At 37.7% G+C, this 22,284-nt stretch overlaps 1 protein-coding gene across 12 annotated transcripts in view; it reads right to left on the reverse strand.

The window, feature by feature from the left end:
* The window catches only part of ZNF521 (zinc finger protein 521), a 344,704-nt gene that overhangs the window by 233,563 nt on the left and 88,857 nt on the right, over positions 1-22,284 (reverse strand). For 2 of the 12 annotated variants that reach the window (XM_063716867.1, XM_063716866.1), the window contains exon 3: positions 16,941-17,033. The exons of the other annotated variants lie outside the window; for them this stretch is intronic. The gene's annotated coding sequence lies outside the window, so the exon portion shown is untranslated. The remainder of the gene's footprint in view (positions 1-16,940; positions 17,034-22,284) is intronic. 12 annotated transcript variants of the gene reach the window in all.

The following is a 22,284-nucleotide window of genomic DNA, read 5'->3' on the forward strand; positions in this document are numbered from 1 at the left end:
TGAGAGTTAAGACCCATAGAGGGTACAGGCTGGGTTCACAACCACTACCCTAAATTAAAAACCCCATGGAAGCTGGTCTTTTAGACAGATTCCACAAAACAAATCTCTTTCTTATCCAGGCTCCCTTACCCCTCGACAGGCAGACCAGCACTGGGGTGAGTTTTCTGCACTACTTTGTGTCATATGCAATGAACCAGATATTAAAAAAAAAAAAGTTAGAGCAAGCAATACTGAACACTCCAATCATTCACCATTATCACAGGTAAAAGTGCAATATGTGAACAGTTATTAGGCGTCTCATCTGTGTGTTTTATACTCCCTTTAAAAATTCCCATTCCTCTTCTCCTTCATACCCCAGCACCCCATGGGCTCCTTTATATTAGTGATAACCCCATACTTTCACCTGCAGTGAAGGCTCCCTTAATTGTCCATTATCTTAGTGTGTCAGCACAAAGGAGCAGGAATGGAATCCTCGTCCAAATGGTTTCACCTCCCTCTCCTGAGAGTGATGCCCTTGTCAAGGCATTAAAGACACGAAAACCTGCCACTTATCAGAATTGTATTTGAATCGAACCACTGTCCTTGAAAGCTGTAGGCAGGAGATATTATCAAACCACAACGCATTGCCAGCTCCAGTTCCATGGTGACTCGAACAATCTAAAAAGATACTATCCAAACTTTGCCATGCATTCCTCATAATAGAATTACAGAGAACAATGCAAACATGCTCACTGATTTTTTTAAAATGGTTAAGCATAAAGAAATGCATGGGTCAGGTTGTTGATGAATACAAATGTAACAGTTCCAAGCCTTAGGACACCTTTGAATGTAAACTCACCAAGAAACCAAACCATAAAACTCTTCTAATTACTCCTACCTTCAATTCTTAACAAAGGTAAGTCAAGGCTATTAAAACATCACATTTATCTTTGTTATAATGAGGGGGAAAATGTGCACATCTTTAGTGATCCTATGGACAGATTCAAAAACAATGCACATTCTAAAGAGCACTTAAAAACAAAATTGAAAGAAAAAACATTATTTGTGAGTATTCAGGCCAATCTGTTTGCCTTCCACATCTCTGTTTTTCCTTCTCACTTTTTATACTTTTTTCTTATTCTATCCAAACCCACACTGCCTTAGAAAAAAGAATTTATGCGTGCTTTTAACAAGTAAACAAGTGTACAAATTAATTCAGAGAGCAGTAATTTTGAAAATTTTCTATGTTTAATGTGCACTGCAGTTAAACTACTTTTTCTGTACAAATTAATTTACTGCATCAGTGATCGATGTTTATGTTTAGGCAATTTTATTTCTCAGTATGGTAAAATTAGACCTAATAGTTGCAACCTGTTATGTCCAATCTGTCACTGAAATTCAAATTGCCTTTTTCCTATTATTCAAGGAGCAATTTGGAGGAATTAAAGCCATCTAAAAATGGAAGACAAACAATTCTCTGTAAGGACTCAATAGCCTGTGTCATCAACCAAATCCACATCCCCGATCTCTTCTGAGCAGGTTCTTTCAACATGATTTTTCTGAGGTTCTCAAACTTTCACATTTGCCAAGCCACACAAGAGGAAATTTTAGGGTGAAACTAAAAATTTTACCCTACAAATTTTCAGCCTTCAAGAGATGTAATTGAAAAGTTCAAAGATCATGGTGTTGACTTCCAAATACCAACTCTCACCTAAAAAACTCCCAACTTTCACGGCATATATATTTGCTACATCCTTTTTTTTTTTTTTTTGCTTGTTTTGCTTGATGTAGGAATATATTATTTTTTCTTGCACAATGAGTTTAACTTGTAATTTCTTTCTTACTGGGGAGAATTCAATTATTTAGATGTATAAGATTTAAATTTTGCAGTGATGAATGCTAAAATTGGGAAACAAATAAGGCCTGTTTTTGAACATATTTTGTTTTGCTTGGTTTTTCTCATTGTTTAGCTATCCAATGTAGTGGGTGATTCTTGTTCTATACTGTGAATACAAAGGACATACCAAAATGGAGAGAGTGGGAGAGGACAAACTGAAAAATTGGTGCAAAGCCATCACAGCCCCCTTAGAGGGGTTGGGGAATGTCAAAGCAGGCTACAACTAAAAGGGGACATAATCTGATGAGACTTCATTTCAAATACGCAATGCCATCATGTTACAATATGTTCTCACTAGATTTCGGGTTTCTTCAACAAAAGAACCCCAAGTCAACTGTTGGTATAATCATCCCTTGGTATAAAAGAATTTCTGAAAACGTTTCTTTTGTAACACTTCCTGACTCCCATCTTCTATTCCCAAGTCTGCCTTTCTCAACAGAGTTTGCACTGATTTTGAGGAGATCACCTGTAGATTTTGGAATGCTTCATTGGATTAGATAACCTCAATTTTCCCTTATGGTTAAGTTTCCACATTATTTGTGGAACTCTGAACATTTATATCAAACCAATCATCTTTTCTTCACAGTGGTCAATACTGGTTTGACTTTTTTTCCCTCGTCCTTTTGTTAGCTTAAAAAGCCAAATTAAATGGTATCATGCCTCAATTTCCGTCTACTTAATGTCACATATGGCCTCAGCTTACATGCTATACCAAAACAACTTCATTCCCTCAGGGTTAAAGAGACAACTCAAGAGGTAGCTGACACTTTGCCACAAAACTTTCTCTCTAGACAGAAGAGGACACAATTAAAAGAGGAAATTACTTGTTCAGAACTGGATATCAAAGCTCAGAGTCACTCTGTATCAGCAGAAGATCTGGTGTCAAAATAACTGAAATAAACTGAAATGAGTATCCTTCTTCGTTTCCTTTCTCACTCTTTTTTAACTTTTCCATGATCACTTTTTAAATTCTAAGACAAACTCATTTCCTCAGAAGATTGCTTAGATCATCAAGCTGATTAATAGTTTTACTTCAAGGCAGGACTGATTAATGTGGATTATTCAACTGATTAATACTGTTACTATGTGGCACATCCAAGTGAGCACTAAGTGTCTTGTTTTCATAAATTTTTTTAAATTATTGAAATAAGTTCTAATTAATGTGACTTGGTCTTAAGTCTACAGAACTTCACTGTAATGTAAAATTGAGGACTTGATGTTTTTTGGGGGGAGGGGTTTTCTTAATACCAAAATACTTAGAAAAAGCAAATGAAAACAGAGCATATTGATTCATAGCATTTTTAAACTCAGCTCTGTGATGATATGAATCTATTGTTCAACCGCATAAATTCACTGGCTTCAGAACAACAAACTTACATGTGACACAGACAAATGAACCACCAACACCTTCACCTTCTCACTCTCCCCAAGCTGAGTCCTCGCCATAGTCCACTGAGAAACTCCAAGACTACCTTCCTTCCAATAGTGGTAAGTAAGGAAATCATAGCCATCCTGCCCCACCAGATGCAGGGCCAGGGGACCCCACCATACACCAGCAGTTTTTACTCTGCCAGTGCAGAAGTTCTCCTGGTTTCAACTTTCCCAGAGACATTCTAACACACAAGCTGTGTATGCAGGTGCACACGTACACACACACACACACACACACACTCACCCTTTATACCACCCCACATCCAAAGATCAGAGTTCCTTTAACAGCCACTGTACTTACAGCTACTTCCCCCACAGCAGTCCCTGCTTTCAGGAAGCCTAAGACCTCACAGAGACTCTGACCACTACAACTTCAGCTTCCCCAGTCTGCCACTCCTCCTGTTCTAGAGGAGCCAGGAAAGGTGTTACTCCCAGTGCTCAAGAAATGTAGGAAAAGGGACCCAGAGTCTCTGTTCTGGCACTGAATCCTGGGGAAATGCAAGTCTAATTTCCTTAATGAAAACTCAGAATTCAAATTCTCATCTAAACAGTGCTTACAACTTACTGTTGTTCCAGCACTCTCTAACACAAACCAGAGGTATCTTTAAGTGAACTGCAAAAGGCAATCCCCTCTAAGAGGAGAAATTCCAAAAGGTACTCTCCTCACAGATGACTTTTTTAAGTGTTTCTTCTGCTGGTCGTGACTGCAAGCACTGCTGTTAGGTTTCCGTCTCCTCACCCCATTGCTGGGGACCTTTGTGCAGTTCACAAACTGCACAGCTGCATTCTGTGGCCCTGTTCTACCAACCTTATATATTTAAATATATACATGGGCTAGCCCTAAAATGTAGTTCCCACTTACTGTACCGCTCCATTGAAAAATATGTGGTGAATTCCAAGAAACCGGCTTATTAAATAAACTTTTGGGAGATAATCTATTTATAAGCTGTGAACTGCCTGTATTTTAACTGGTGGTTTTGAAAATAGAGGAAAACAAATGAATCAACTTTGCTATAGCAAATTTTCATTGACCTCATTTTTCCAAGGTTGTTTAGCCTCAGCATTCCTGTTCTGAGGAAGAGAGTTTTTAAAATCCCATTAATTTTATTGTGGGTCATCAATGAATACTTTTTAGAATGCATAATTTTTTGACTACACAGCTTAGAATTTGTGCTTTTTAATAATAAACTATGTTTTAGGTCAGCTGTGGGTTCACAGCAAAACTGAGCAGAAAGTACAGGGATTTCCCATATAGCCATGCCTGGACACACGGATAGTCTCCCCTATTATCAACATTCCCCACCAGAATGGTACATTTGTTACAAGTGATGAACCTCCATGGACACATCATTATCACCCAAACACTCATATGCTTTTTAGTCTAAGCTTCATGCGTTCACTTCGCAGCTAGACAGATGATGCAAGACAGGGAAGAAGGTGGCTTATTTGAGACAAAACAGTCCCAATTGCTTTTGTAACTTGTATTCAAGTCTATTCATTCATTATTTTACCCATTTGTTCATCAAATGGGCATTTTGCTAGGCACTGGGATCAAAGGTATATGAAATGAGATTCTTCACCCACTCTTGTTTTTTTGTAAATATGTACAGAAGTATTAAAAATGTACATATTATATTTTTAAAAGGCTTGTGCTCTGCTGGGTGTGGTGGCTAACACCTGTAATCCCAGCACTTTGGGAGGCTGAGGCAAGAGGATGGCTCGAGGGCTGGAGTTCAGGACTAGCCTGAGCAACACAGTGAGACCCATCTCTACAAAAAATTTAAAAATTAGCCAGGTGTGATGGTACGTGCCTGTTGTCCCAGCTATTCAGAAGGCTGAGGCAAGAGGGTTGCTTGAGCCCAGGAGTTTGAGGTTACTGTGAGTGTCACTGCATTCCAGCCTGGGTGACAGAGACCCTTCTCTTAAAAAAAGAAAGAAAACAGCCAAACACGCTAACCGATTGTGCCACAGGAACATCACACACAAGGGCCTGTTGTGGGGTGGGGGGATGGGGAAGGGATAGCATTAGGAGATATACCTAATGTAAATGATGAGTTAATGGGTGCAGCACACCAACATGGCACATGTATACATATGTAACAAACCTGCCCGTTGTGCACATGTACCCTAGAACTTAAAGTATAATAAATAAATAAATAAATAAATGTAAAAAAAAGAAAGAAAAAAAGTCTTATGTTCTTTATGAAAAAAAGCTTTAAAATAGCTATAAATGAGTTTGCTGCTCAAAAGCTATTACACTTCATATTTTGTGAATATTCATAATGTAGAAGGTCCCTTTGTTTCAGTGCGTATAACACCATAATCAATTGTAGGGATAGATTAACTTTCTAAAATAGACAAGAATCATTCTCTTTTATAGATTTCTTTTCTGTTTGATCCTATTTTCCTTTTTCCCCCATCCAACTAATCTGTTCACTATATTTTATATTGTTGTAGGCAAAGACTTATCAAAACCCCAAAATGTAGCTACTATTGTTAAGACTATTCAGTTACTGCTTTGGGCTCTTTTGCATCATTCTTCTTTCCACCACCCTCCAACCCTCTCTTTAAGCAACATGTTGCCTTCTGGTGAATTTTCCAGTCTTATCTGTGGGCTTGCTAACATTGCTAGTATGTTACCTTACAGCCAGTTTAATGTGAGCATTGATTTCCTTTCCCCACCTAAGAGAGAATTCAGTTCAATTATTATTGATGTTTTCTCTCTTCCCTTTGTCGCCTCTCTTGTCCAAAATCTTGACCATAGTCTTTACTTGGGCTGTGTTCACATGACCTTGTGTTTGCCAACCCACAGAAGGGGTTCCATAGTGCTTCTCATCCTAAGGACTCTCCTGCTTGACAACACCCATTCCCAGACTAGTTATTTTTACCTAATATTCCATTGGAACAAAGATAATTTTGAAGCCCACTGAATGAACTAGTGAATACATTTTCAGGTGTGTTCTAGCTACCACTCCAGTCCTGCTCTTCTGATGCATTCATCAATTCCATAATGATATTCCGATGACCCATTTATGGGTGAGACCCAGAAGAGGCACAGCAGATACAAAATTGACCAAGACACAATACATGGTTAGAATGAATAGTTCACTGACTAATGAATGGGAGAGGCACACATGTAAACATATGATTACAACACAAGGAAATCAGGAATGTAATAGACCCCTCTACAGAAATGTTGTGGGTGTTCTGTGGAAGAAGCACCAAAACAATCTTGTAGAACATACAATAGCCACCGAGGATGTGTTCTTTGAGTTGAACTTTAAAGAATAAGCAGGTGTTTTCCAGGCAGGAAAACAATAGTATGTACAAACGCAAACATTTGTGATCAGGGAATCAATGGTGTAAAATGACTACAAAGAGGAACTTGACCTTGGCTGCACATTAAAATTGCCTGAAGATCTTTTTAAAATATTGATGCTTCTACTCCACTCCTAGAAATTCTTATCACATTGCACTAGAGGTGAAGTTTAGATTAGTATTTTTTTGAAGTTTCTCAGGCAACACTACAGCCAGGTTCAAGTGCCACTGGACTACAACATACAATTTGTGAGAGGAAGTAGAGCCTGATCATAATGGCTTACGGCCCCAAGTTTATTTGCAGGCAGCAGAGACAGAGCTGTTGAAGGATTTCAATTAGCAGAGATGGTTTTCACCAGAGCCCTTTGGAGTAGGAGGGACTGGATGAAGTCTAGAGGCAGGGAGTCCGCTTATAAGGCTATGGCAATGGTCCAGTGAGAGGCAAAAAAACCTAAAGTGAAGGGGTAGCCCTGTGACAGAGTGAAGGAAATGCATTCATTTGTTTAGAAAAATAGATCCAAAAGACTCAGTGACTAATTATATATGATGAGGGAAGGAGAAATGCCTGTAATGTCTCTTCCTCCCAAGTTCCCTGCCATTTGTCACACTATTGTCACTATATGGTTGGTTTACTGCAAATGTTTGCAAGAAGGGTATTAGGATAAAAACCATAGTTTTGAATCCAAATGTCAGAAACAACAGGACTCAATACCAATGTTACAGATTGCTTTTCTACTTAAAGTCAGCTATCTTGACACCACACACAAACACACGTCTGATAGGAAGGTTAAAAGAAGACTCTATTTTGGCTGAGTTAGAACAAAATAGGCACCCTTATAAAAAAGGAGTTTGACATGTATGTCCCACAGACTCTAGGTCAGCAACAACACCTCTGAATCTGAAATACAACATTATACACCAATGGAGCTTTACCCAGGAAGAACATCTGCAAAAATGACAACAGAATATTGAAGCAAGAATGATTCTACATGCTAACCTGCCTTTCGGCCTGCCTCTCCTGGAAAAGACTTGGCAACACTGAATGTATATTATGATGTTATCATTTACGTAGTGGCGGTTTTAAAACGTAAACGTCTTCATCATGACATTTAGGCAAAGATAACCTTATGGTTTTCTAAATAACATGAGTTAACGTATTAATTTGAAAAGCTATATTGATATTTACAACAATCCTCTTATCCTGTGTACTTTTCTAGCTTTATTTAAAGAACTTTATCTAGATAAAGAACCTTTACACACCTTTCCCACTTACTTCATTAATTAGTCATTAATAACAGTGTAAATATGTAAGACCTTGCAGGCACTGGCATATGCATACAAATTTCCTTCTGTCAGACAGGGATACAACTACAAGTGTGCACTTATTTAAAAACTCAAGTACTGAGCACTATTATAATCACTGAACACTGAGAACCTACTAAATGCTAAACTAATCTATTTTAAGAGAGGTTAACAAACTACAGCTTATAGGCCAAATGCTCTTGCTTTTGTAAATAAAGTTTTACTGGAACACAGCCATTCTTATTCATTCACATATTGAATATGAGTTGTTCAATGCAGCAGAGTTGACTGGTTGTGACAGAAACCATATGGCTCACAGAACCTCAAATATTTACATGCTGACTTCCATAATGAAAGTTTGACAATCCTTGAATTATAGCATTGTCTTATATATTAACAACCCTCTCTCACACAGCAACAATAAATATTTATGGCACCATACTTCTTTACTTTTTTTTTTCTTTTTTTGATACAGAGTCTCACTCTGTCACCCAGGCTGGAGTGCAGTGGCGCGATCTCGGCTCACTGTAAGCTCCGCCTCCCGGGTTCATGCCATTCTCCTGCCTCAGCCTCCAGAGTAGCTGGGACTACAGGCGCCCGCCACCACGCCTGGCTAATTTTTTTTGTATTTTTAGTAGAGACGGGGTTTCACCGTGTTAGCCAGGATGGTCTCCATCTCCTGACCTCGTGATCCACCCCGCCTCAGCCTCCCTAAATGCTGGGATTACAGGTGTGAGCTACCGCACCGGGCCTTTACTTTCTTTCTTCCTTTTTTTTTTTTTTTTTTAAGACAGTCTTGTTCTGTCACCCAGGTTGGAGGGCAATGGCACGATCTTGGCTCACTATAGCCTCTGCCTCCTGGGTTCAAGTGATTCTCGTGCCTCAGCCTCCCAAGTAACTGGGATTACAGGCGCATGCCACCATGCCCAGCTAATTTTTGTGCCTTTAGTAGAGATGGGGTTTTGCCATGTTGGCCAGGCTGATCTCGAACTCCTGACCTCAAGTGATCTGCCCACCTCAGCCTCCTGAAGTGCTGGGATTACAAGCCTGAGCCACCATTCCTGGTCTTCTTTACTTTCTATCTCTGTTGTCTTTGCTAAAATAAAAGAATTGTACTCTGCCTAAAATTTACTAAAATATTACACTTGCAGGGGACAGAGGCTGAAAGCTGACAATCGTATTCTGAAATAACCGATATTTTAACATTACATAAATTTAACTCTGCTAATGACTGTGAAATAATTTTTCTTTTATTTTGTTTTGAGACCAAGTCTCGCTCTGTCACCCCGGCTGTAGTGCTGTGGCGCAATCTCGGCTAACTGCAAGCTCTGCCTCCCAGGTTCAGGCCATTCACCAGCCTCAGCATTGCAGCATCGGGAGTAAGTGGGACTACGGGCGCCCGCCACCATGCCCGGCTAATTTTTTTGCATTTTTAGTAGAGACGGGGTTTCATCATATTAGCCAGAATGGTCTCGATCTCCTGACCTTGTGATCTGCCAATGAAAAATGTAAAATCATTTTTCATTTGTCCATTGCCCTTCAAGTTACATAATCTCACACTCTTTCCTATTAAGCAAGGCTGTTTTTAGAATCTGTTTTATATTACTTAGCTGTCTGGGACTGGGTGGCCAAAAAGAGCCATCCCTCAGCTTTCAGCAATTATCCAATACCAGATACAAAAATTATCATCAGCAATTTGTTTGCCATATTTACTGTGGAATAGATCTGAAGTAAGCTATTTTTCCTTAGTTTTGGTCCTTCTTCTTTAAAACTGTCATATTTTAAATTGGTCAGAATTTGTTCCTTTTACTCCCATAAGAATGACTGCAATATGCATGAATTTCTGCCTTCAGCAAGACTGTAACAATCTTTCACCTATTGGCCTTAGAGATTAATGTCTGTATGGGTGCCAGATTCTTCAGAAACTAGCTGCCAAATGTGTTATCTTCCAAATAGTGAACTCCGATGTTATCATTCCCTTTTGAAAAATGCCCCAGAATTTAGGAAGCCATCCTGTTGATATGTGAATTATATACATTTTACAGGCTTTGGCTTCGATTTCCCTCAAACGCAATAATTTCCATGGTATTTTCCAATAGATCATTTAGCCATCTTGAAATTTAAAATGTCTTATGTAAAAATCATATCTCTCTATTTGGTTAAAAAATGATTGTGAGGGTAAGAGATTCTTAAGTGATTCATTCTTAAGTGAAAAGTTAAGAAAAATGTATTCAAAGTGAAAATATATTCCATGAGATGTTAAATTTTAGATTTGCAAGTATCCATATATATGTTTGACATCATGTAAATGAAACACTCAAATAACTGAGGTTTGTCTTTCTTCCACTTGGGTTTTCTAAAATAAAATGACAAATATTATTTCCCATGTAAGTCTTTAAAAGGACCTACCTGTTCTCAAAACTACAGATCTTAATTCTCTACTGCAGTTTTGCAGGGGGAAAATGCCGATTTGCTATATACTATCAGGATATCAGGAATAACAACGCTTGGTGGTCAAAATGAAACAACAGCATTCGACGGAACTGGCTTTTCTTTTTCCCTTCTCATTTCTATTTGCCAAACGGCCTGCTCTGCTTTTTATGTAAAACTGCAGATGTCTTCTTATTAATCAAGATTCTAATACATTCCAGATGAATAAACAACTTCGGTACTACAACACGTACCATTCTCCTTAAACCCAGGATTTATTAGAATTGCCCATTCCAAGATCTCTTAACTTTAAAAAGATGGTTTATTGTTCCTATTTCTACAGCAGGGGCCTAATAAATGCACAGAAACTATGACTTTGTCCCTTTGCAATACAAGATTCAAAGAGATTTCCAGCCCTACAGTGTAACATTATCCAAATCCTTTGAAACCCTAAGTAGTTTGCTCAAACTCAATCATCCATATACAGAAATCATAGACAATCAATACAAATGCAATATGTTAGTGATGACACTAGAGAAACAATGTCCCAGAACCCTCTGCAGTATGCGCCACTACATTCAGCATCCACTATACAGGCCAATGTGGCAGCCGCAACATAAAGCTCTAATTAAAAAGCACTCTTTGGTGAACAGCTAAATATTTTGATTTTGAACCTTTCCTTATACAAGGAATAATTCAGGGAAAATTATCTACACACATGGTATTGATTAACTCAGGGCTGTGATTTCTCTGATTTCACACTGGTGATAGTTCAATGGGAGTTTACCATGTAATTTACCCAATCAAAATATGTTCAAGTACCGATATTTAAAAATTAAATTCTGCTCCACAATCATTATTTTATGTATTTCTACTTGTACCGTTTTCAAGCTAAAGGAAAATAGATCTTTCTCTATGTAATCAAAAAGAAACAGGACAGGGAAGTAATAATAAGGTGTAAAAGCACATATTATAGCAATGTATGTGGCTAATAGCTTTTGTATAGCATTAGCACCCCTCTTACTGCTCCCAGTTTACTAATGTTCTTACTAATACTGGACTCCTAAGGGCGGTTCTATAAATAAGACATTTATATAGAAAACTAGGAAAATATGAAAGGTTATAATATTAACATACCAAACTCATTTTTAATTAAAGAAATAAAAAAGCCCAGTCTTTGGGGGGTTTGGGAAAATAAGGTAGTCAAACGAGACCAATTAACTTCATTAGCTTCTGCAAATACCTAGTTTTCTAACACATTCCTATTTTTCCATCTGCTCCACAGTTAAATGTGTCTACAAATTAACATTTTATTTATGATTCAGGTTCTGATTCATAAACACTATGCACATATTCTACAAAAATCTAACACTTCATGGAAAAATACAGAGGACTACATTGCAACTTATTTACCAATTTTTTTTTTTCTTGAACAAGGCAATCCAGAACATAAAATACCACAGGCTAGGAAATCGGCTACACACTTTCTAGTTCCTTCTGTTTTTAACACAAGGTATTTTCCCTGGATATATCTGAAGAAGTTAAAATAGCTGCCTTTTCTATGTCCTCCTTTTTTATTCTCATCTCATAGTAAATGGCAAAGGAGTTTCTTATTCAGTATCTTATAAAAGTTCTCCCCACTTTGGCCTGACATTCACATTAACTTCAAACCCCATAGCGCATCCATAATGTGCTAGAAATGCTTTATATCTGAGTTTTAAATGCTGTGCAAGTGGTGTGCTTTCTACTGGCTTATACAGGAGAGCAAAGCTTTCAAAATATGTTGCAGGGATAAACAAAAATCAGCGTGGTTAAAGGGTGTATGCTAATTCCATTTTAAGTACTTATAAAAACCTTATCCATAAGACAAACCAACTTCCTTCACGCAGTAGTTACTACCATTCAACTGAGAACACAGGCACTTTTACAAATGGACTCAAGAGTTATTTAATTCCACTTTAACTTCTGTAAGTAACTCTTTATCCCTTGCTGACATGCCATTTTATTATTTTATTATTTACAGCAGGACTTGTTCATAAATCAAATCCATACACCTCTTAAGATAACAGCAAAACACAAAAAAGCAGGAAAGAATTTTCCTTTTGAATCCAATAATTCCAAGAATATGTGTTTCTACAAATTATACTGTTGGTCCCTGGCACAGGCCCTTTCTGACTGGGCACCAGACCCCTAACCCCTGAAGTATAAATCACTACTGTATTTCCATTTATTTGCACTGCCACATTCCTGGGACATTACTGATCTTGAAGGGAAGCCTGTCACATTCAGGAAAATTTAGGGGAAACAATTGGAGTTTAAAAGAATTAGACTCATTATATTTTTGTGACTTATACTAACTACTTTTACCTTCTATGTAGCAAAATTGAATATATTTATTCTATTTGATCTCCTTCAAGAAAGTTGGGGTGCTCAAAGTAGTGTATATATTTGGGATTTTAAATTTTTTTAATAAAAAGACTCCATATTTCATGAGGAAAAGACATGGTTCCATTTAGATTTTGTGCTTTAAAAAATGTATTTGCTGATATACAACGGAGCTGTCATAAGTCAAAGTTAAATGAGAGGCAGCATTTGGATAATAAAAAATATGGTTAATAAGAAATGATCAGCATGTAATTTGCTCAGGTCCTCTGGAGAAATACAGATATAAATTGGAAATCAGTATTAAGGGCACTGTACAACACAGTATTGGTTTGAACTATACCTCCAAAGGGTTCAATAGCAGATGTTGGGGGGAACTATCTGCAAGCACCTTACACTTCTCTTGGATAATTTTTACACATGATATGAACTCAAGTACTTGCCCAACTCTTCAGTTACTCTGACTGTGCAGTAGTCTCACTTGGCATGAACAAGGTCTGATGCTGTCACAGAGAAACGTACAATTTTACAGCTGGAAGCAGCATCAGAAACCAACTTGTCCAGCACATTGTTATTCAGCCCAGAGAAATTAAGTTCTTTGCCTAAAGTCCCAAAATAGTAATGAAGTCTTTTCATTTTGGGTTCTAGGTTCTACATCAACTTCACCAGCAGATATGGATACTGGGGAATAATTGTGGGACAGTAAAGGCTGGCTGCACCATGCAATAAAAATCAATAAAGCAAGGTAAATGCATACAAAAGATGTATTCACTGGTATATACTTATTTTGTCTTAAAGGTAGAAGCATGTACACTATCTAAATTAACATATTTCAGTCCCATCTTGATAGGGCCAAACTACATCAACCAGGTAGAAAAAATGTTCCCTAGCAATAAAATAACAACATGTCCATCAGCTACTACCCAGGACAGCTGTCTATAATTTTGAGTTTAAATCAAATTCTCACCTATCTATAGCCTAATATCTTTTAAAATCAATTAAGTTTCTTCTTTGCAGATGCTGGTTGATTTGTGGTTGTGGCTGATTTACAAAGTCCTTCTCCCTGGTAATTCACCAGATCAAGGTACCTTCTATAAACCGAACCTGAATGAATATGGACTAATACAGGATTTGAGTTCCTGAGATCTCCTAGACATAAAAGAAGGAAGCAAGATAAGAACAGGGAATGGGCCTGTTACCCATGGGAGTAGCCCACTGTAAAAATGGACTTGTCTTCTCTGAATCTTATTTGATACCCACTGTTTTCTGCTGAGGTTTATGTAGCTTGTTTGATTACAGATCTTTGTCCCTAGATTTCTTCTCCACCCCACCTTTCTTTTCATATGCAGACCCTTGGACTTCTATAACGGAATGGTGCCACCCCTAAGAAAGAGTCTGAAAAATGAACTAGCACAGTGAAGAACCCCAGTAAATGTTATGCAAATTTATCATGAGTTAAGCCAGAGGTACAAATTTGCTACATTGTGGAAAGGTTATAAAATAGCAATTTGTCTTACTGCATGTGCAATTTTAATGTATTCCAAAGCATGTATATTGTCTATTTCTATTACCCAGATCATTCAAACTTTTAAGTGCAAAGTAAATATAAAGCATTGCCTTTTTAATAATATGCAGTTGTAGCATATGCTTTTCTTGTTTTCCACCTCCAGTGTGGCCCAGAAACACATAATTGCTGCTTTTACTCATGTTGTCTGATCATTACACAAAACATGAACCTGTTTGAGATTACTTTATATTTTTACAATTATTATTGTTAACAGCTACTTTCACTATTCTGGAAACAATTGAGAATTTTAGTAGGTAATGGGTTATATTTCTTAATACTTTACATACAAAGTAAAAAGGAAGGTGGAAAGTTTAACTTTTTTCCTTCAAATTTGTATAAAACTGCAACCACCTTTCATAAAATTACCAATATAATCACTACATAAGAATGCATAAAGTGCTCTTGGGTTCTCGTTTTTCAGATATGTAGTAACTGAATGTATTTTTCTATATATTCTTTCCCTGTTATTTTATTTCTGATATAAAAGAAGTAAATATTTTAATCTATACAAGTCACTTACATTCAATATTGTAACACATTTGCTTCACTGATTTATCAATTTGCTCAATCAACAAACAGCTTCTGAGTACCTACCATGATGAGGCACTGTGATAGAGGCTAAGAAGATGTGAAGATGAAAATGACCCAGTCATTGATCTCAAGTCTCGTAACATAGTATCAGCTCACAATTTAGGAGAGTTAAGCATATGACCCAGCAATGCCACTTCTGGACATATACCCAAAAGAAATGAAAGCACAGTCTCAAAGAGACAGTATGTGCACGTCCATGTTCACTGCAGCATAATTCACAAGAACCAAGAGGCAGAAGCAACCTCCCATCATGAATGATGATGAATGAATGGATAAATAAAATGTGGTATATATATATGGTATATATATATGTGGTATATATATATATGTGGTGTATATATATGTGGTATATATATATATGTGGTATATATATATATGTGGTATATATATATATATGTGGTATATACATATGTGGTATATATATATATATATACAATGGATATTATTTATCATTAAAGAAGAAGGGAATATTGTCACATGACGCAACACAGATGAACCTTGCAGGCATTAAGCTAAGTGGAAAGTGCCAATATGAATAGACAAATACCATATGATTCCACTTATATGAGGTACCTAGAGTAGTCAAATTCATAGAGACAAAACACAAAATGGTGTTTTCCAGGGGCTGGGGAGAGACAGGGATGCGGAATTGTTTAATGAGTATAGAGTTTCAGTTTTGCAAGATGAAAAGAGTTCTGGAGATTGGCTGCACAAATGATGTGAATGTACGTAACACTTAAAAATGATTTGGATATGTAAAATTTTATGTTATGTATACTTTACCACAATTAATTTTTTTAAGTTAGCAGTTACAAAACATATGCAAATATGATGCAAACAAAAGCATAAATGCCTTAAAAGAAGACAGTGACAATTCCAAGGAGACAGAGGTTATGTCAGGTTGGCGTATGCAGTTGCATTCAAAATGGAGCATTTCAGATGGGTTTGTGACAGAAGTAGAGTTTCTGACTCTACCCTCAAGACTTTAAGGCTTGAAAAGAGGCCCCCTACAGGAGCGAAGTGCGGACAAGGGATCCCAGAGGCCAGATAATTCTGAAGAGGCTCTTAGTCTGCAGTCCTTTGTGAGGAAATGAGGCAATCTAAGGAAGAAAGACAAGAACAGAGCTACGAAGGAGAACAGTGTTGGGTCATAAATACAAGTGTGTGTGCAGCTGAAGGAAAAAAAAAAAAAAAACTGAGTTCACTATGGCAGAACAAGGTGTAGAGCATCTCACAGAAGGACAGGTGGTTAAATGGTCCAGATTTATTGAGCATGCCATTGGACTGAGTTCTGAAGAAGGCCATGGCAAAAAAATACTTCAATAAAGGCACCACAGATGTAGTTAAAAGAAAGGAACATTCTGGGCGAAGTCAAAAGCACAAGGAAAGGCAGAGATGAGAAAAGTCTAGCAGGAAATGAGGCTAGATGGGGAGACTACAGTAGATCACTGGGGTAGCAACGCAGGATGGGACTCCCTGGGTAAATACACTGTACTCATAGTTTTAGGAACACTTCTGTTGCTTTGAGGAAAATGGAATTGATCATCAACTTAAGTAACATCTAAGTTCCCTCATTTAACTCACAAATTATAATGATTAAAAAGATCTATTTTAGAAAGGAGCACTGAGTTCATACCCATTTCAATCTGTTTTTTCAATTTACTTGTCATGATGGGCTATTAAGTTTAATGTAAATATCAAGCTAGGAGTGAGTTTTAGTAGTGAGACCCCTGGACAACCAGGAAAAGAAGCCTGGGCTCAAACAACACATTGCTTCAACTTCTTTCGTGACCTTAAATACATAACTTCCTGTCTGAACCTTCGTTTCCTTTCTTGGTAAGTTCAAAAGGGACTAGATTTCTATACTGTTTCCTATCCATGAAGTTCTAATATTCTATGACTGTCTCAAGGTGGAGGGTAAACTGCCTGAGAGTCAGAAATCCATTCGTAAGGGATATTCCCTGTTCTTCTCTGCCTGCCAGTGGCTGCATGGAGCTCCTAAAGACAATAGGAAAACAGAAAATAATTTCCTCCTGTACTCACAGGTCAAGGAACCTCCTCTTCACTTTCCAACTTGTCAGAGATGCTTGTTGAGTATCAAATGCATATTTTCAAATTCCTTGTATCTCAGCCTTTCTGATTGGAAGAGATATAAAGGAAGGGTTGTGGCTTTCAAGTCTTGGGAAGAGGTCCATATCCCATTATAACAGGTGAAGCTCAACAACTTTCTCATGTCTCTTCAATTTAGTTTTCTTTTTTCTCCTTCAATATTTTGTATAAAGTCCCGGAAGACCATATTCACAGACACACATGCACATGTGTGCACAAATACACATACAGACATACACACACACTTCACATTTAAAAAATAAAATTTCTTTTGGTTTATCTGCCATTTGGAGTTATACTTGTAGTACTCCCTTCTGTATGTATAGGCCATAGATTAAATAAAGACAATTCTATACTACATTATTGATAACAAGAGGCACTCTCATAATTGATAAGAATAATAATATTAAAAGGTAAACACCACTTCCTGTTCATTACCTTCTTTGTTTTCAGAAAAAAAGTCACTTGCTTTGTTTCACATTTAGTAGCTGTTATTGATGATAAGGTTTGGATAATACCACTGGAGAATTGCTTTTATTCCAGCAAGACAGCATTCTTAGAATATGCCCATAGACTATTACAAAATGTACAGCTTGCCCAACATGAATCACAGTGATAGGATTAGGCCCAAAGGGAGCTATGACAACTCTCTACAAGTAACTGAAAGGTGCAAAAGGCAGGGAGGGAAAAGAATTATTTAAAGAGGTCCGAGGTGTATGTGAAGAGGGATTAAATTAAGCAAAGGAAAATTCAGGTTTTATATCAAGAAAAAATTCCTAATGGCAATATGTTAAAAGAATAGCTTCCCAAGAAATGTGTCGGAAGCTGAGATGCTGGAGGGAATTTTAACTGTAACTGAAACAATACTGGAAATAGACCATAAGGACAGAAGCCCATGCCAGTGAGACATGAGCTTGTTGACCCACCAGCTTTCCTATCTTCTTTTCTATCACGCTATGGATCTTTCTGAAGAAAATAAGAGATTAAAGACTGAGAACTAGCCTATCAAAAATGACACTGGAGATACGTGGCCTCTTTATTTATAAAAGAAGACCACTTATATGGGTTTCCTATGGGCTACTTCTCCATCTACCACAACAGGGTAAGTGAAAATGTTCTCCAAACACAGAGTATCATTTAGGTATAAAATATTATAATAAAAATAATAGCTATCATCTATTGAATAATGACAATGTGCCAGGCACCCTGCTACATACTTGATATATGTCATGTCATTTACACTTCACAAAAACCTGTGAGCTTTCACAAATGAGAGAACCAAGACCTAATACGTGCCTAAGAACACAGAGTCCATAAGTAGTGGAAGATTTGAACCCATGTAGTTAGAGGTCAGTGCCTGAGCTCTCAATTCCTGAGCTACTTTCAACAACATGGCAGCTAAGAAAGTTCACACCAAAAAGAGAAAGCTAGTCTTTTTTTAAAAATCTTTTTACCCAGCGTAGGTACCAGGAGGGATCTCTGAAAGGCAGGTTACTCCTCACCAGGAGTAGGATCAAATCAGGGGCTTATTTTAAATTGGCCCATTCTAGATACAGTCTTGGCCAAGTCTGGATTTGTAATTTAGCAGAAAAGAAACTTTTGAAGCAGCCCTTTGATTCAATTCTTGTGACCCTTGTGAAATAAACCTTCTTAAGACTGAGTTATGGTATCAATTTGCTTCAATCCAACAAATATGTACACTGTGATGCACTCAAGGGGCTAATATCTAGCTGGGGATCAGATTAGTTCATCTCCAAAGCAGTTGGAGAGGGCACCACGGGCGTAAACTTCCAGGAGCAGAGGTAAGAAGAGAGCTGAAGGGAGTAGAGAGGAAAACAAAAACAGCAACAGGAGGGTGGAGTCGGGGTCCAGGTGAACTAGAATTTCGAGACGATCATTCCTTCCACGCATTGTGCAATAAAGATCTGTTGAGTTCCTACCATGTGCCAGGCACTGGGAACACAGCAGTCAATGGTATTTCAGACTTTATGGAGCTTACAGGATAGTCAGAACACAGACATCACCCAACAGCAGTTCACAGAGAATGTGGTCGTGGACACACCTAGACTGGGGCTCAGTGAAGGCCTCCCAGAGGGAACACCCCTTAAACTAAAAGGAAGAAGAAGAGGTAAAGAGGAGATTGACTCCAGACAGAAAGCACAGCATGAGGACAGGCCAAGGAAGAAAAAGTGCTTGGTCAGTTCAAGGAATAGAGAGCAAGTGGGGCTACCAGAGCAAACAAGGGGAAGTTGAGGAAGAGAAAGCTACAAGATTCTGCACAGGCAAATTACATAGGGAGTGTAAGGTGCATAAAGGACTCTGAAGTTCATTAAAAGAGCCTTGGGAAACACTGAGAGCTTTTGAGCATGAACTGATTTGGTTCCAAGACAACACAATAGTAAATGCCGAGGTGTTCTGATTCAGACACATCCTGGGTTCAAATCCGACTTCTGTCACTTATTCACTATGTGCCCCATGTCTCATACAAAAAAAGAAATGCTAAAATAAAACAAAGCAAACAAAAAACAAATAAATAAAACAATGCCTACCTCTCCTAAGGTTGGCCAGAAGGATTAAGTAAGCTAAGGTTGGTAGTTTAGCGCATTTCTGGAAATGTGGTCAGCATTAAAAAGAACAGGTAGCAACATAAAATGGGGATATAAAGTATGGGTGGAGTGGTGGGTCGGAGCATGGGATGTGGAGGAAGAAAACCTTAAGCAAGTTACTTAACGTTTTCTTCAGAACCTCAGCATCTTCATCTGGAAAACATGTTTCAACTTCATGGATTTCTTTTAAAAATTCAATGGAAAAAATGTGTATTATATCTAGCACATAGTAAGTACTCAGTAAATTATTATTACTATTGCTAGTAATAGTAACAATATATGGTATTATTCACAAAACTTTACACTTTTTGGCATGTTACTCCAAAAAAGCAGTGGATTTCCTACTATTATAATTACTCATGTGTCTTATGTATTCTTATTGAACTCTGTGGTGCTCAGAATATTTTCTCAGCATTATGTTATCTCTTCAATCTTCAAAATCCCCAGGAGAGTCATAGGTACAATGATGCACGTGGAAAGTAAAACCGCATAAGGAACACAAGAAGGAAAATATAGGTCACCAGAGTTCAACTAAAACGTAACTGTTACTCTATAAATAATAGATACCTTTCTTAAAATTAAGGCACAATTTCAACAGAGTAAAATATGAAAACCTGGAAACCTTTTCTTCAGGATACTTCATAAAGCAAGCTCCTTCTCTGCTTTTGCCTGTCACTTTCCAGGCTTCCAGAGTGTCACTGCAGTGCTACAGTGAGGTGGTTAAAGTATGAACCGGAGGGTCTGAGAGGAAATTTGCATCTCTGGGAATTCATGTCCAGAGTCCTCCTCAGTTTGGCCAACATCAGCTGCATCAGAGCACCTCCAGTTACTAACAAAACAGAGAGTCTGGGGGCAAGTGAGTTAATACATTTTAGACCTAACTAAACACCTGACCTGTTTGATTAGCAGGAGCTAGAGGATGAGCTTTAAAACTCGGTGCTCAAACTTGATTCTGAACTCATCTTCCTTCTTGTTCCTAGAGTACCCCATACCCTCTGCAGTCAATGAGACTGATTCCCTGCTCAATTTTATAATTTTATGCTATTTGCCATTCTTGTCACATAGTATGCTTGGCACATTAAAGGGGCCTAAGAAGGGTTTGTCTACTCAGTAAATGAGTCCATCTTTCCAATTTCTCTATCACAACATATATCTTACTTTCCTATACTTATGAATAGTTAGGAAGAAAAACAAAAAGCGAAAAGAATTTATTTGATTTCCTCCTCCTCTCCCTCCTTCACTTTCTATCCCCTTTTTCCTCCTCTCTCCCTTCTCTATTTTTTCTCTCTGTGTATAAGCTTTTTTTTTTAATTTTTAAAAGCCACTGAATGAAGAGATTGAGCAGAGGCTGTCCAGTCTCAGAAACGGTGGTTTTCCCTGACCAGATGAAACTCTATTAAGCTTGTCTCCATGGAATGTGCTTAAAGGAAAGCAGCTCTGCTGAAAGTCCTATATATTTAGGCAATGCCCAGAGTTGCTAAGTCTAATTGTAACTTATTACCCACCCCCTGCTATGCAGAAGGACTCAGGCATTTTACCTCATCAGCGTTAAAGAAAAGGAGCCAGGAGTTTTTAAACAAACACAGCAACAGACCAAACATCCTAAAACTCTTAAGTTTTTACTAGGGTCATAAAACTCTTAGTTAAGTAAACCAACAATTAACAGATAGTAGCACAATGGACAATAGCTTTTGCCTTATAAAGGACAGACAGTACAAGAAGTCCCTATACAGTACAAGGAAACAATCACTTACGTCGCTTTATCACTTATGTCTTATGTCATCTTTACCCCCATACTATGGGAGTCTTCCATGGCCCTCCCAAAAGACCTGCTCTGAAAAAAATATTAGAAAATTATAGAGAACTGGTAAGTTCAAAAATGGGATTATTTCCTTTTTGAAAACAGCAACAATTTTTAAGGCAGATACTTTTCCCTGGGGTTTTACATTCACATGGTATGGTACTCTTTTATAGAAATTCCTGTACTCCAAAATATCTTTCCTCACAGTACGTGAATGATTTTTTTTTCCATTTTGTTACACTACTTGAAGACAACACATTAGTTTTTGAAGTAGACCTTTTGTTTAGAAAGTACAAAAACATCTGGGAAGATTAACTATGTTGGTCATTCACATCTTAGCATGAATTTGCTCTAAGTAGGAATTCATTGTGTCATTCTATAAACATTTACTGATTATCTACTATGATCGGAGAAAAACATAATCTCTGCCCTCATGAAACTCATGGGTAAGAAAAGCAATAAACTATCAAAATAATAAAGTGGTAAGTTTTTTGATATGGCAAATAAATACAAGGAGAAATAAGACCACAGTGTCAATACCTGGCTGAAAGAGACAGGAGGGCTGCCTGGGGCAGTGAGTAAAGAATAAGGAGTCACCTACACCTGTCATGTAGGGGATATTTTAAAGGATATCCCAGGGACAGTCTGGGATGGTTTGAGCACCTGATATGCCAACAGACCTTTAGAGAGAATTGGGAGGTAGAAAGGGGCTGAGGAATAGAGTGAAAATACTGCCAAGAAACAGCTTTGTCCATTGCAAACTTTCTCTGAATGTCAGCTTAGACACCACTGGTGAGTAACTGTGAAGCAGGACAGAGCAGAGAGTACTAGAAACAGCCAGTGAAATATCTTCTTTTCTGTTTTGTAATTA

This window comes from Pongo abelii, chromosome 17 (assembly GCF_028885655.2).
Source record: "Pongo abelii isolate AG06213 chromosome 17, NHGRI_mPonAbe1-v2.0_pri, whole genome shotgun sequence".
Lineage (NCBI taxonomy): Eukaryota > Metazoa > Chordata > Mammalia > Primates > Hominidae > Pongo > Pongo abelii.